The sequence below is a fragment of the Strix uralensis genome, chromosome 22 (genome assembly GCF_047716275.1).
Source record: "Strix uralensis isolate ZFMK-TIS-50842 chromosome 22, bStrUra1, whole genome shotgun sequence".
NCBI classification, from domain to species: domain Eukaryota; kingdom Metazoa; phylum Chordata; class Aves; order Strigiformes; family Strigidae; genus Strix; species Strix uralensis.
Window position 1 is genome coordinate 5,613,532 of NC_133993.1, and position 12,203 is coordinate 5,625,734.

The window sequence follows — 12,203 nt, forward strand, 5'->3', positions numbered from 1 at the left end:
AAATCTTCCCAAGTTTCAGGCTGTTGGGTCTTTTTCACATGCTGAGGGTTTGGCTGATGCCCAAGTCCACAGCTAGGAAGGGATTTTCCTTCCTCCGGCTATATTGGCTAGGAGATCAACAGCAGTCATGTCTCACAAGGGCGCCCTTCTGCAACAGTGTGCTTCAGAGGAGGCTGAAGGAAGAGTCAGAGCAGGACAAACCAGACAGATACATCTTTTTAATACTCATTCACATGCCAGAGTTAGTTTTGGCACAAGGAGCTTGATGCAGCCTGGTGTGGTCCATGTGACATCCCTCAATAGCTCTGCCCCAAGTCCAGGCAATCCTTGAACCTGACAGTTTTATTGGACTATTTTGCTCCTTTCCCAAGACCCCAGATCTGAACTCAGACAGAAAAGTTACACCAGAATGCTGTTAATTATCTTTGTCTCTGCTGCACTGGCTGTGGAGGCAGAAACTCAACCTCACCACAAGTCCAACAGGCCATTGCTGGACAAGCTGAGGTCAGACCTACATGTGAACAGTGCTGGGGAGGGAGCCATTCCACAGGAAACATTCATACACACTCTTTCTATGTGATGCTGCATGCTGTGGGCACAAATGTGGGCTCAGTGGAGAGACAGGTGGTGCTGTCCAGCATGGAAAAGCACCTGGAAGTTCTCCACAAAGAAGAACCTCCATGAATCTACCCAAGGTTTGTATTTATCCATCCACAGCAGCATCTGAGAGGCCTGGGTCAGCAACTCCTCTTGCTCCAGTCTTTGCCAGCCTGAAAGACACATGTCATCAAAGGCTGGAAGTTCCACCAAAACTGCCAGAAAAATAGGCAGGTGTTGCCAGCTGAGTGACCTGTGAAAGGCTGGCAGCAGCCCCAGAAACAGAGGCTGGGAGTGCAGAGTGAGCAGGAGCCAAAGCTCAGCCCCAGGGCCTGAAGGCAGCACCACTGGAGGGACCAGAAGGAGTGAAGCTGCCTGGAGCAACACTGGGTGTATGGAACTGAGGGCAGGAGTTGTCCCAAGCATAGGCACCTTGGTCACAGGGATCTCAGAGCCCTGAAAGTAGCCGAAGTGGAGTGGGGATGACAGCAGCAGGGCATGGAAGGAACTTTTTTAAAGTACTTTCTGTTTTTACAGTACGCTTCTTTTCTTGAAATGTCTCATTGGAAAATTGGACATTTAAAACTAGATCTGGAAGGAAATGGGGTTCTGCTGGATGCTCTCATCCATCAATATAGAAGGAAAAGTAAGCTATCAGGTGAATTATCCAGAGGATGTGAAGCAGGTGTTGACAATCATGCAAAAATACAGGAAGAATCAAGTGCTGAAGGGCAGTTTTCAGGGCAAGGAGGGCAGGCAGGGGAAGAGATTGTGGGAGCAGGGGAGGTGGAACAAGTACAGAGATAGAAGCTGAACATATAAGAGGAGAAAACATCTGCTGGGGGAGATCTGGTCTGGGAGAGAAACATCACCTTTCTGGAGCTAGATGGATCTTTTCTCCCTTGCAAACACAAGGGCAAACCCAGTCCTCCTTTCCAGCACTTTCTGGGACAGCTTCTCTCCCCAGCTGGTATCATGACTTACAAGTCCATGATCCTCCCTCCTCTTCCTCAGTCCACAGTTGTCTCATGTAGAGGGAAAATACCTATGGACTCTGGCCCAGCCCCCTCCCATCAGACAACCTGGTGAGGTCAGCTTTCATCTCCTGATTCCTCAGGGTGAGTATGAGGGGATTCAGCAGGGACATCTTTGTGGTGCAGAAGTCAGCAGTGAACTTTGTCCTCAGGTACATGAGACCACGGGCATGTAATAGCCAGCCACACAGGCCTAAGGGTGAAGCATGGACACTACCTGTACACAGGGAGGGAACCACTTTTAGGGGCCCTATGTCAGGATGACAGGGATTTCCACTCACCAGCATGTGCCTTTGCACGTGGACAGCAGCTCCTTGGCCACTTTCAGAGCCAATGGAAGGGCATGTAGCTCTGGTAACCAGAACTCAGCACATGTTCCAATTTTCAGATGGCATTTTCTGGTGAGTCTGCAGAATTTTTCCCAAATTACAGAACAATATAGACCATATACCCACAGCTGAGTAGCAACACAATCCAATGCACCACTCTGCTGCCATCACTGGCCTTCAGAGCTCAGAAAGTCCTAGAAGAGCTAAACTTCCACTGGCATGTGGGGGAAAGAAACATGACTTCTCTATCAGTTCATCTTAGAAGAAAGACTGAAATGGTGGGGTTCAGCTGTCACCAACTGGACTGGTTTGACTTCATGCAAATGGCACTTGCAGTTCCACAAATTGAGTATTGAAACAATGAGGCCGCTGGGAGGGGACTGATGGACTGTAAGCACTGTACCCTGATGTGATGACAGTGTAACCTGGACAACGTGGACATTCTAATTTGAGAGTCAACTTCTCAGAGGAATTTCGGTCCCAGAAAGGACTTGGATCCAATAGTTCTTAGACCTTAAATCTTAGTATGAGCATAATTTCTCAGAAACACATTCTTGAATAAAATTACTGCTTCTCTAGCCTTACAAAACAGAATACTTCATACTAAGTTAAGATTTTCAGTTGGGGTGGATGGGGGGTGTCAATACACTAATATCAAGTGACTATCACCATAGTCTTCCACAGTCACAGAAAATGCCTATTCTGTTCCTTGAGTCTACACCAAATGTCACCAGGAGTGGAAATGGAGACAGCACAATGCTAAAATAGAATGATAGAATCATAGAATGGCTTGGGTTGGAAAGGACGCTTACTGTAGTTAGTGTTTGGGTCCCTATATCAATCATGGTGTCCTCAGATGTGGTTTGGGTCTCTGTCTCAACCATCATGTTCTCAGCAGCATTTTGGATCCCTGGCTCAATCATAGCATTCACAGAGGTGGTTTGGGTCCCTGTCTTAACCATAGTCCCCTGATAGAACTGAATACAGTGCTAAAAGCTGCTAGTTTTCACTGGGAGGAAAGGCACCCTTCTATCAGGTGGTGCATCAGTTTACCAGGGTTTCTAGCCTGTTCAAGTGTAAAATGCCAGGCTATGGGAGACAATAACCAACCCAGGCAGTTGCCCAAATCGTTCACACACCCTGCCACCCAGGGACTGGCCACCTCAGGTCATGTTTCGCTGTTGCCTCACCCAAAATTTGTCTCCTCTTACATCAGGATGACACTGGGTTCCACAGATCTGACAATAAGCCAACAGTGTTAATTAGTACAGCTGTTAAACAGTTCACTTAAGGGTAAACAAGGACCTTGGAAACCTGCAAAACAGAACAACACATGTTAGTCACAGATGGGAAGAGGGAGGTGTATTCCTTCATCCTTTCTGGGAGACAGCTCCCCAAGCACAGGAAGGGCATCAATGCCAGGGCAAAGGACATGGCCTTTGGTTCTATTAACATGTTCCAAGGTCAGCCAAATAAAGGGTTAAGCATTGCAGCAAGCAAAGTCCCTGACCTGCACAGAAGCCTGTCAGTTAGTAACTACTACAACTATAGCATGCTCAATTCAAAACTGCCATTGTTTCAAGCCCCACATTGAGCACTGACTTGAGTGAGTTGACATTGTCTGCTTGCCAGGTGCCCGCCAAGCTTCTCACTCAGTCCCCTTCTGCAGTGAGGGGACTCATGGATCAAGATAAAGGCAGTTTAATGAAGAAAACCAAAAGCTTCTCACAGAAGCAAAACAAAACAAAAAGATTTATTCTCTACTTCCCATCAGCAGGTGATGTCCAGCCATTCCTGGGAAGCAGGGCCAGAGTTTGTGTAGTGGTTTCTTCGGAAGACAAACACCTTAGTAACAAATGCTCCCCTACTCCTCCACCTTTCTCTTGTGTTTTATTGCTGAGCATGATGTCGAATGGTATGGAGTATCCTTTTGGTCAGTTTGGGACTGATATGCTGGCTATGTCCCCTCCCAACCTCTTCCCCTCTCCAAGCCTACTGGCCTTTCAGAGAGGGAGGTGGAGAGACAGTCTTGCTGCTGTGCAAGCACTGCTCAGCAGTAGTCAAAACATTAGTGTGCTATCAGCACTGTTCTAGCTACAAAAACAAAGCACAGTTAATATGGGGAAAGTTAACTTTGTCCCAGAGATACCCAGTGCTCTGTGCTCACATGTGAGTAAATGTTTGTGCAGGCACATTCTGTGTGTTTTCACCTATGTATGTGTGTGTGATGTGCACACACATCTGTGTACACATGCTTGTAATAATACACACATGTGTGTCCAAATACTCATACATGTAGGTGCACCCTTGGTGTGTGTATGTGAGCATGTTTGTACAATAATCTGTGTATTTATGGTTGTGAAATTCCTTTCATTTACTTGTGATGTCAATAGGTGAGATCATGATGAAAACAAGGGTTCCAGCTGAAACCTTCAGAACCTGCTGGTCTGTAGTGCTCATGGACAGAGCAATAGAGTGCCATGAGCAGCGCATTCCCCTGTGATGAGGAACACACAAGAACACGCAAATACACATGATCATGCAGATCACCATGGAGTGATGCACATCTTTGTGCATCCACATGCATTCACAGAGATCCACATGCACAAATGTCCACACAAACAAGAACACATGCATCCACGTGAGTCAGCTGTGGACTTAAGTGAGGAGATGCTGGATCCCACACCAACAGGGAAGGTCTGGAGCACCTTGGGGTAGAATAAAGCTCTAGACACATCGATACTGTATGCTCCCAGAGGCTTCCCAGAGTGGGCAGGAGGCCAAACAGTTTAGCAATGTTCTTAAATTAAACCCCAGCAACACAGCCCACTCACCTGAGGAAGCAACAACAAATGCCTGTCTGGCAAGTTGGGAGGGAGCAAGATGGGAGGGAGGGATGGAGGAGAAAAGAAGGATGTAACATGTCCTCTCACACAGAAGCCTTTGGATGTCTGTCTGAGGATTGCATGGGTGCAAGTAGCTGGGTCCAGGCCAACATCACCTGCTTACATGGGACCTTTCTGTCACTTGGTCCACACCTTCTGCCTGTATGAACACACTCCTGTCCTTGAAATCCTTATGCCTGTCATTCCAGTACGCCATGGGTGCTGTCTCCTCTTCAGCTTCTGCAGCCTGTTAATGAAGGCTCTCGTACATGGTGACCCTTCACCATTTCCAGAGGAAAGGTAGAGTGGGACATATTGAGTAGGACCCTTTCAACACCTGTACCTTGGAGCTAAGGAAGGTTTTTCCAGAGCCAGCGGCCACGAGGCTCTGCCTTGCTTTGTCTCTCCTGAGAAATGGCCTCACAGCCTCAGACCATGTCCTGTGGATGTAGACTCTGACTAGTGCTGGGCTCTGGTGAGGACCCTGTGGCCTGCAGGAGGGCAACATTCCCACAGGCTCTTGGGAAAGAATGTTCCTCTTGCTCTGCATCAAGTTGTGCTGGGGAGGTGGCTCATAAAGGTGATGAACTTTAAAGATGGCACCTTTTCCTGTATAGTGGGAGAGGAAAGAGAGAGAGTTGCATTGCAGGAAGAGAGGATGGAGTGTTGCCTATATGTCCCAAGGGAAACCAGAAGCTTTCCAAATTATTGTTTTCACCAGTGTAACACATTAGAGGATGGCCTGAGGAAGGGGAGATCCTGAACTGCTTGAAGGAAATTGTTGGGCATGCTGACACGCATTCACGCAAAGTGCTGCTCAGGGATCCTTGCATTAGGGACTAAACCCGTGCTCTGACCCAGCACACCTTCCAGCCCCTCACAAACAAATCTGACAGAGGCAGAAAGGAAAACCTGCTGAGGTAACTACATTAAGACAGATGTGAAGCGACACATTGATAATGCTGATAAAAAATTTGTCTGCTAATTAGCAATTATTTACATGTTGAAGAGAGTGTATTTGTCACTAATTAATGCTGAAAGTAACTTTATCAGCTCAGTTTCATTTCTATTTCTATTTACATAGTGCTTAGGGATATGGTGTAGTTGAGAATGGTCAATGTGAGATGAGGGAGGTCTTCAAGGTCTTTTCCAACCTAGATGATTCTGTGATATTTCCTCACCTCAGCATTTGCAGCCTGTGACAAGTTGGGCTTCTCCCAGACTCACAACCCACTGCTGCAGCATGACTTCCTGCACAGGAGCTCTGACTGGTTTCAGACCCCCACCTCTTTCTCTAAGGAGTTTACAGTCACCAGGGAGATGCAAGGTTTCATGTATTCATTTCTTTCTTTTTTTATTTTTTGCAAACTTGAGGAACACTTGAGTTTTTGTCAAGAGGGTCTGTTCTACATGTCATGTTTTTTCCTTACGTGTAGATGTGGTCTGGCTGAATGTCTGGAACTGACGTGGCAGCTTCAACTCCAATGCATTTTCTTTCTCTCCTTTAGGAGGTAATAATCCCCTAAATCTGTCAAAACACCTCAGTTGGGAGCAGTCAGGCAGGGCTGACCAGTGCCTCTTTTCACTTTGTAACAGTGGGCATCCAGCAACTTGCTAACAGTGATCAGAGGGGCTGGGAAGTGGCTCTGGAACTCCTGGTTCTCAGCAGGGTTTTCCCTACTGTTCCTAGCAAGGGAAGAAGAGCGGGCCAGTGCTGTCCCAGACAGATAACCAGGGTCAGTCCTCTCTTCCCAGGCAGCACAAAGTCCATGGCCCACACATCGGAGCATGGGTGGCTGCACCAGCATAGGAGCAGGTAGCTAATCCTGGGAGAACTGACGAGATGGCACTTAGAACCTTCCTTCCTCTTTCCACCCACACTCTGAGTTCTGCACACAAGGTTTTGAACTATGGCAAAGAGGCACCAATGGGTTATTAGTTCTTCCCAATGAGCCTTGGGGATGATTCACCTTGCAAGGACATAGCCAGTTAAGCAATTCAGAAATTAATGCACTCTGAAATTACCATGTACATAATGAGTTGCTGTGGAAGTCTTACATTTTGTGACAGGAAATGTTTGTCAGAGCTCTGTAAGGTCATCTTTACAGATGTACCACCTGTTCCTCAAGCAAAGCAGAATGAGACCTTCATCTGGGATAAACAGGTTACCATAATTTACAACAGTGGGGGTATTTTGACCCTCTGATGCCAACAGAGACAACGAATTTACCCTGCCACTGCTTGGCCCACTGCTTTTGTCTGGGCAGTCACTTTCTTTAGCCATGACAAAGATGTGCCAAAGCAGAATAAGACATTGCTTTTTATAGAATTGGAAACTGAAGAAAGTCTACATTCCTGAGAACTGGAGGAGGAGGAAACTTCACACTGTGGATCCATCTCTGTTGTTGTCCCACATCTGGGCAAAACCTAGAATCCCACAGTCTAGAGAACACTGGAGGACTGCAGTTTGGACTCCTGGGTTTTCAGTAGGAAGGGGTGGCTGCTGAGTTCCAGTTCAAAGGGTTGGATTTGAGGATCCATATCTGGAGGAAAGGTGTGGCCTAGCGGTTAGAGCAAGCGATGCTGGGAATCACAGTGCCTATTGTTCATAGACCACACACCCCCATTCCTCTCTGCTTTCCTGAAGTGTATGATCCAATATTTAGAGAAGCAGAGCTCAAAAGTGAAGACTTCTATGTTGCCTTCCCTTAATCAGGGGCAAGCAAGCAGCGGCCTGCAACATGAGGAGGACAGATATTCAGGTCCAGGAATAGTTCCATAGGAAGACTGAATCTCCTGCCTAGTGTGAAAAAAATCACCTCACATCTGTCACTCCACAGGCAGAGTTCAGACCTGTGACACTTCCAGAGATCATCCAACACAAATCAAGCCTAACACAAGAGCATTTCTGCCTCTCAGGGGCAAGCAGTCATCAACCACAAAACTCACAGTGCCTCAAGAAGCCAAAAGGCTCCTGTCCCCATAGGAAATTATGTCTCCTGAGTTAAGCCTTAGGGGGAGAAATCTTCTTGTGACCAGTACCTCCCTTCCTGCCCTGGGGTCTGGACAGTGGGAACAAGTGACCAGCAATTTACTTTGCTCTTAAGGGGTCAGTCATTATGGAAGATGAGCCATCTGTGGCAGGAAGTAACACAAGAATATTTGCCCATGACCATGTGGAAGATGGTCCTGGAGCTCCCTACAGCCACAATGTTTTTCCAGCTCCAGCCCCAGTAGCTGTCAAAGAGACACAAAAGGTGTGAGCATGTTGACTAAGCTGACGTCTTCTGACTGCACCTCTCAATGACTGCTCAGTCTTGGAAAAGTCTTCCTCCAAAACCTCAACCTAAGTTATTGCATTTGCTTTACAGGCCACCCAGGAGGTTATGAACATAAAGGGACAGTGAAAGATCTGTCCCATGAACAGAACCAGTATCAGATGTACAAGGGACAGAAAAATACATTTTAGCATTAGTTAGTAGTGCCCACATATTGTGACGTGTTCACTATTTGGCCTCTCAAATGTCCTTTTCTCATGAAACCCAGAACCCTCTTTCACACATCTTTGGGTTTTTACCAGTCATGAACAGAATGAGAATTATCCCCCTACTGGGACTAGACCACGATTTTCTTACCCTGTTTTTGTGTGCAAATGAAGCTACTCATTCATCTTTCAGTTTCTCACAGACACAGACCATCTCTTTTCTCCAGGTGCCTCATTGTCTTTGCCTCCCTGATTCTCTCTGTCCTGTCTCTCCTTCTGATTCAACCCACCTTGGCACAAAGACTGAGCTTTGTGTGTCACCTCAGAAGACCTCACTGAGAACACCTTCAGGAAAGAAAATCCAGTTAATTACTCCTTTTTGTCATCATGGTTGCTTTTTTCACCTTCCACCACAGCTGCTCTCCAGGGCCAGCTCTTTACTCCACTGAAGAGAAATGGCCAGAAACACTGTGCAAAGAAATGGGAATCTCTCAAGACTTCATGAACAGAGGGCTCCATTTCCTGTCACACTGATGATTCTCCAGTGCTGGAAAAGAGGTATTACAAGGAGTAGAACATCTTACAGTGGTGGAAGGGTGTGGGCTGTGTGGAGAGGTTAGACAGAGTACCTTCACCTTTGTGTAGCTGATGCATGATGCTAACTGTCTCAGCACATCTTTTCTTCTCAGTTGGCCTTCAGCTCCTGGCAAGGAGATTTTCTTTCTGCTGGCCTTTCTGACATCCAGACATGATGACATTCTGTAGTCCAAAAGTAATCAATCATTTTCTGTGATAAAGATTCCTGAATTGACCTCTCCTGCTCTGACAGACAGTGCTCTGCCTATCATCTCACTTGCATTGCAGTCTGGTATGACTCCACCATGTTTCTTTAGATCAAGCTGTCAGTGCAGAACTTCCTGGATCTACATAAATTTGTTAATGCCTTTAACACAATTTTAACTCTTTTGTTGAAACCCTTGTTTTACAAATTCAAAGACAAGAATGTGAAGCAAAAACTCTGGGAAGGACTTCCCAGAAGTAAAGTAGCTTTTCAAAGTGCCTCAGTGTGAGTAAACACAGTAATTCCCTCCTAACTTCTGCCAACAAAAAGTTCCTCAAAACAGTGTAAATTCACCTGGGCATCACTGTTGGAGAGAACGTGCCATGTCCACAGAATGTTCCTCTCACCCACCTTACAGCCATATTACGTCAGGTTAAGCCTTAATCCTGCTGCTCCCATATCCCTTTGATCATTATAAGATGAATTTATAACACCTCCACTTGTGACCAGAGAAACCTTATCATGGAAGAAGGCGCAGAGAAGATAGGCAAGGGTGATGTGCTCATGAAGCTCAAAAGAGAAAGCAGGAAGTGACCTTAGCACTGAAGGAAACTGAACTTCTCTCAACACAAAGGGGACCATAAGGTGGCCTTTGTTTTAGATAAAGCACTACATGAGTTGAGTCAGTCAACTGGTTATATATATGGCCTTCCCAAAACTAGTTAATAGAAAGTAGTATCTGTCTGAACCAGCCAGCATGGGGGAAGTGTATATGTGGGTCAGTCTGACAAAGAGTATAAAAACTGAAATACCGAACAAATTAATTTTGAAGAGAGCAGTGAACTTTATCTGGCCTCAACCCATGTATTTGTGCCCTGCAATTGGGACACCCAGCATCATGATGATGAGTCTACAGGTAAAGGGAATCACTTTTGTATTGTAATCCAATTGTATATTGCAACTGATATATTTTGGTTGTGTTGTGATTTCAGTACGTTGTTGTATCACTTTGTTAAATCAAAATGCCATGTAACATCAAATATCTTCAAATAAGTAAATTTGGTTTTAAGCATTAAACCCTTCTTGTGTGGAATACCCAGAACCTGGTCAGAGAGTGTTGGACTCTGACAGGAAGTGATGAGAAATCCCACTCAGCTCTCTGCCAGAGCTGGAGGTGGTGTCTCCTGGAGGTTTGTATTTCAATTTGTTAAGTGTTTAATTTTATAAAGGATCAATTCTTCTCCCAGAGGTGCTCAAGAGAGTTTAAAGCTGACCTAATCAGAAGAAAATTCACAGTAGACATTCAGGGTTTGTTGAGAAGACTTCCACCCAAGGAGACAATGTCAACACTGTCCACACTGTCCAGGGCCAAAACAGAGATATGTTGGACACGACAAAATCACTTTCTGCAACTCCTGTGTCAAGTCCAAGGGCTCAATGTGTCTAAAGGGAGAGTGATTTTCTTGTGCTTTGTGTGTCAGATGCAGCTGATTACACCAACCTGCCCAACTTCTTTCCTGCACACAGAAACCCTCTCCCTGCCACCTCTCTCTCCCTAGAGTACTTTGGACATGGATGTGAGGTTCAGCAATTGGATGGAGGTGCTTGTACAGGCTGATATGGCAGGTAATGAGTTCATTTCTAATTATCTGATGGAACAAGCCTTGTACACATGACAATGCATATTGTTCATGCAATTGGTTCACACCATTCAACTAGATCAGCAGACATCTTTTTCACATTGGCTTTATCAACACTTTCTGCCCTCTCTCCCAGATTATCCTTATAGCCAAACTGTGGAGATCCAAGCTGGAGAAGTGAAGTTTAAGGTGGGTGAAAAATTCACTAGATATGTGGGCTCAGAGGATTCTCACCAGAGGTAAATGCTCCATCTCTCATGAAGACACCTTGATCCACTGAGTTTGCAATATCAGAATGTCTTGTCTTTACTAGAAACAAAAGGCAAAGGCTTAGACAAAAGAAGACAGAAAGAAATGACGTTGTCTAGAGAGCTTATTAAAATCCTGCTGTTCACCATCTCCCTTACCAACAAAAACAAACCAACCAACAAAACTGGAAAGGCTCCCTAACTAGACACGTGAGAATGACTTATCTTCCAATCTTAATGAGTGGTAAAAAACATTCCATACTTCAGAAGAGGCAGGACTGGGTGATGTTAGTCTTTAGGTCTCCCTGGGGGAATTGCACACATGTCTTTAAAACATTGCATGCAACCTGCTCAGCAGGAACCTTGAGTCTCCTTCTCATGCTACTGTGGAAAAGCTGTTCCTCTAGGAACTCTAGGTGGATCCATTTCTGTCTAACATCTCTTCGGTAGTGCAGTGAACTGCACTGATTCAACACCAAGATTAGACCCAAGGGAAGGATGAATATACAGGTGGGTAGCAGGTACCGTTGGTTTCTTGTGAGCTTTAAAGATGAGCTTCTGCTCATGCTCTTTTTGGCCAAGATCTGACTTTGTCCCATCTAAAGAGATGGATTTAAATGAAGCAACCCAGTTCAGAGTGTAATTACATAGTCTTCTACAACCTTGAGTCAGATGAGATGGATCAGGTCCTCTGGTGGGGCCTCTCATGATTTCTTTTAATTTTTCCAGGTGTCCAAGGGCTTAGTCCTCCTTCAGGGTCTCATTACAGTTGCTTCCACACTGTTCATTCAGTCCTATTCCTATTCAACATCAGAAAACAAAGCCAGGCATGGATCTTCAGGATGTCTGACTTGCTCCCCTTGGGCCATTCCCAGAAGACTGAGTACACACACCCCGGCTCCTTTGCTCCTCACCCAGCACATGGAAATACAACTTAAGCACCAAGATATAGAAACCTCTCTCTGACAGGCACTGCACATGACCAAGGGGAGATACAGACCTCATGCTACATCCTCTGGAGGGTGTTCCCCACTCACTAACAAGTCCTTTCTTGTGGTTGGGGGCTGGAATAGGTGACTCCTGGAAGGAAAATGTTCTCCCACCCTCATCCTAGACACAGTGCCTTAGTCATCTGGTCCAACTTGTAATGACTGCTGCTAGAAAGCAACCCAACTAATGAAAATGTGGAATTGTTAGCACCACTT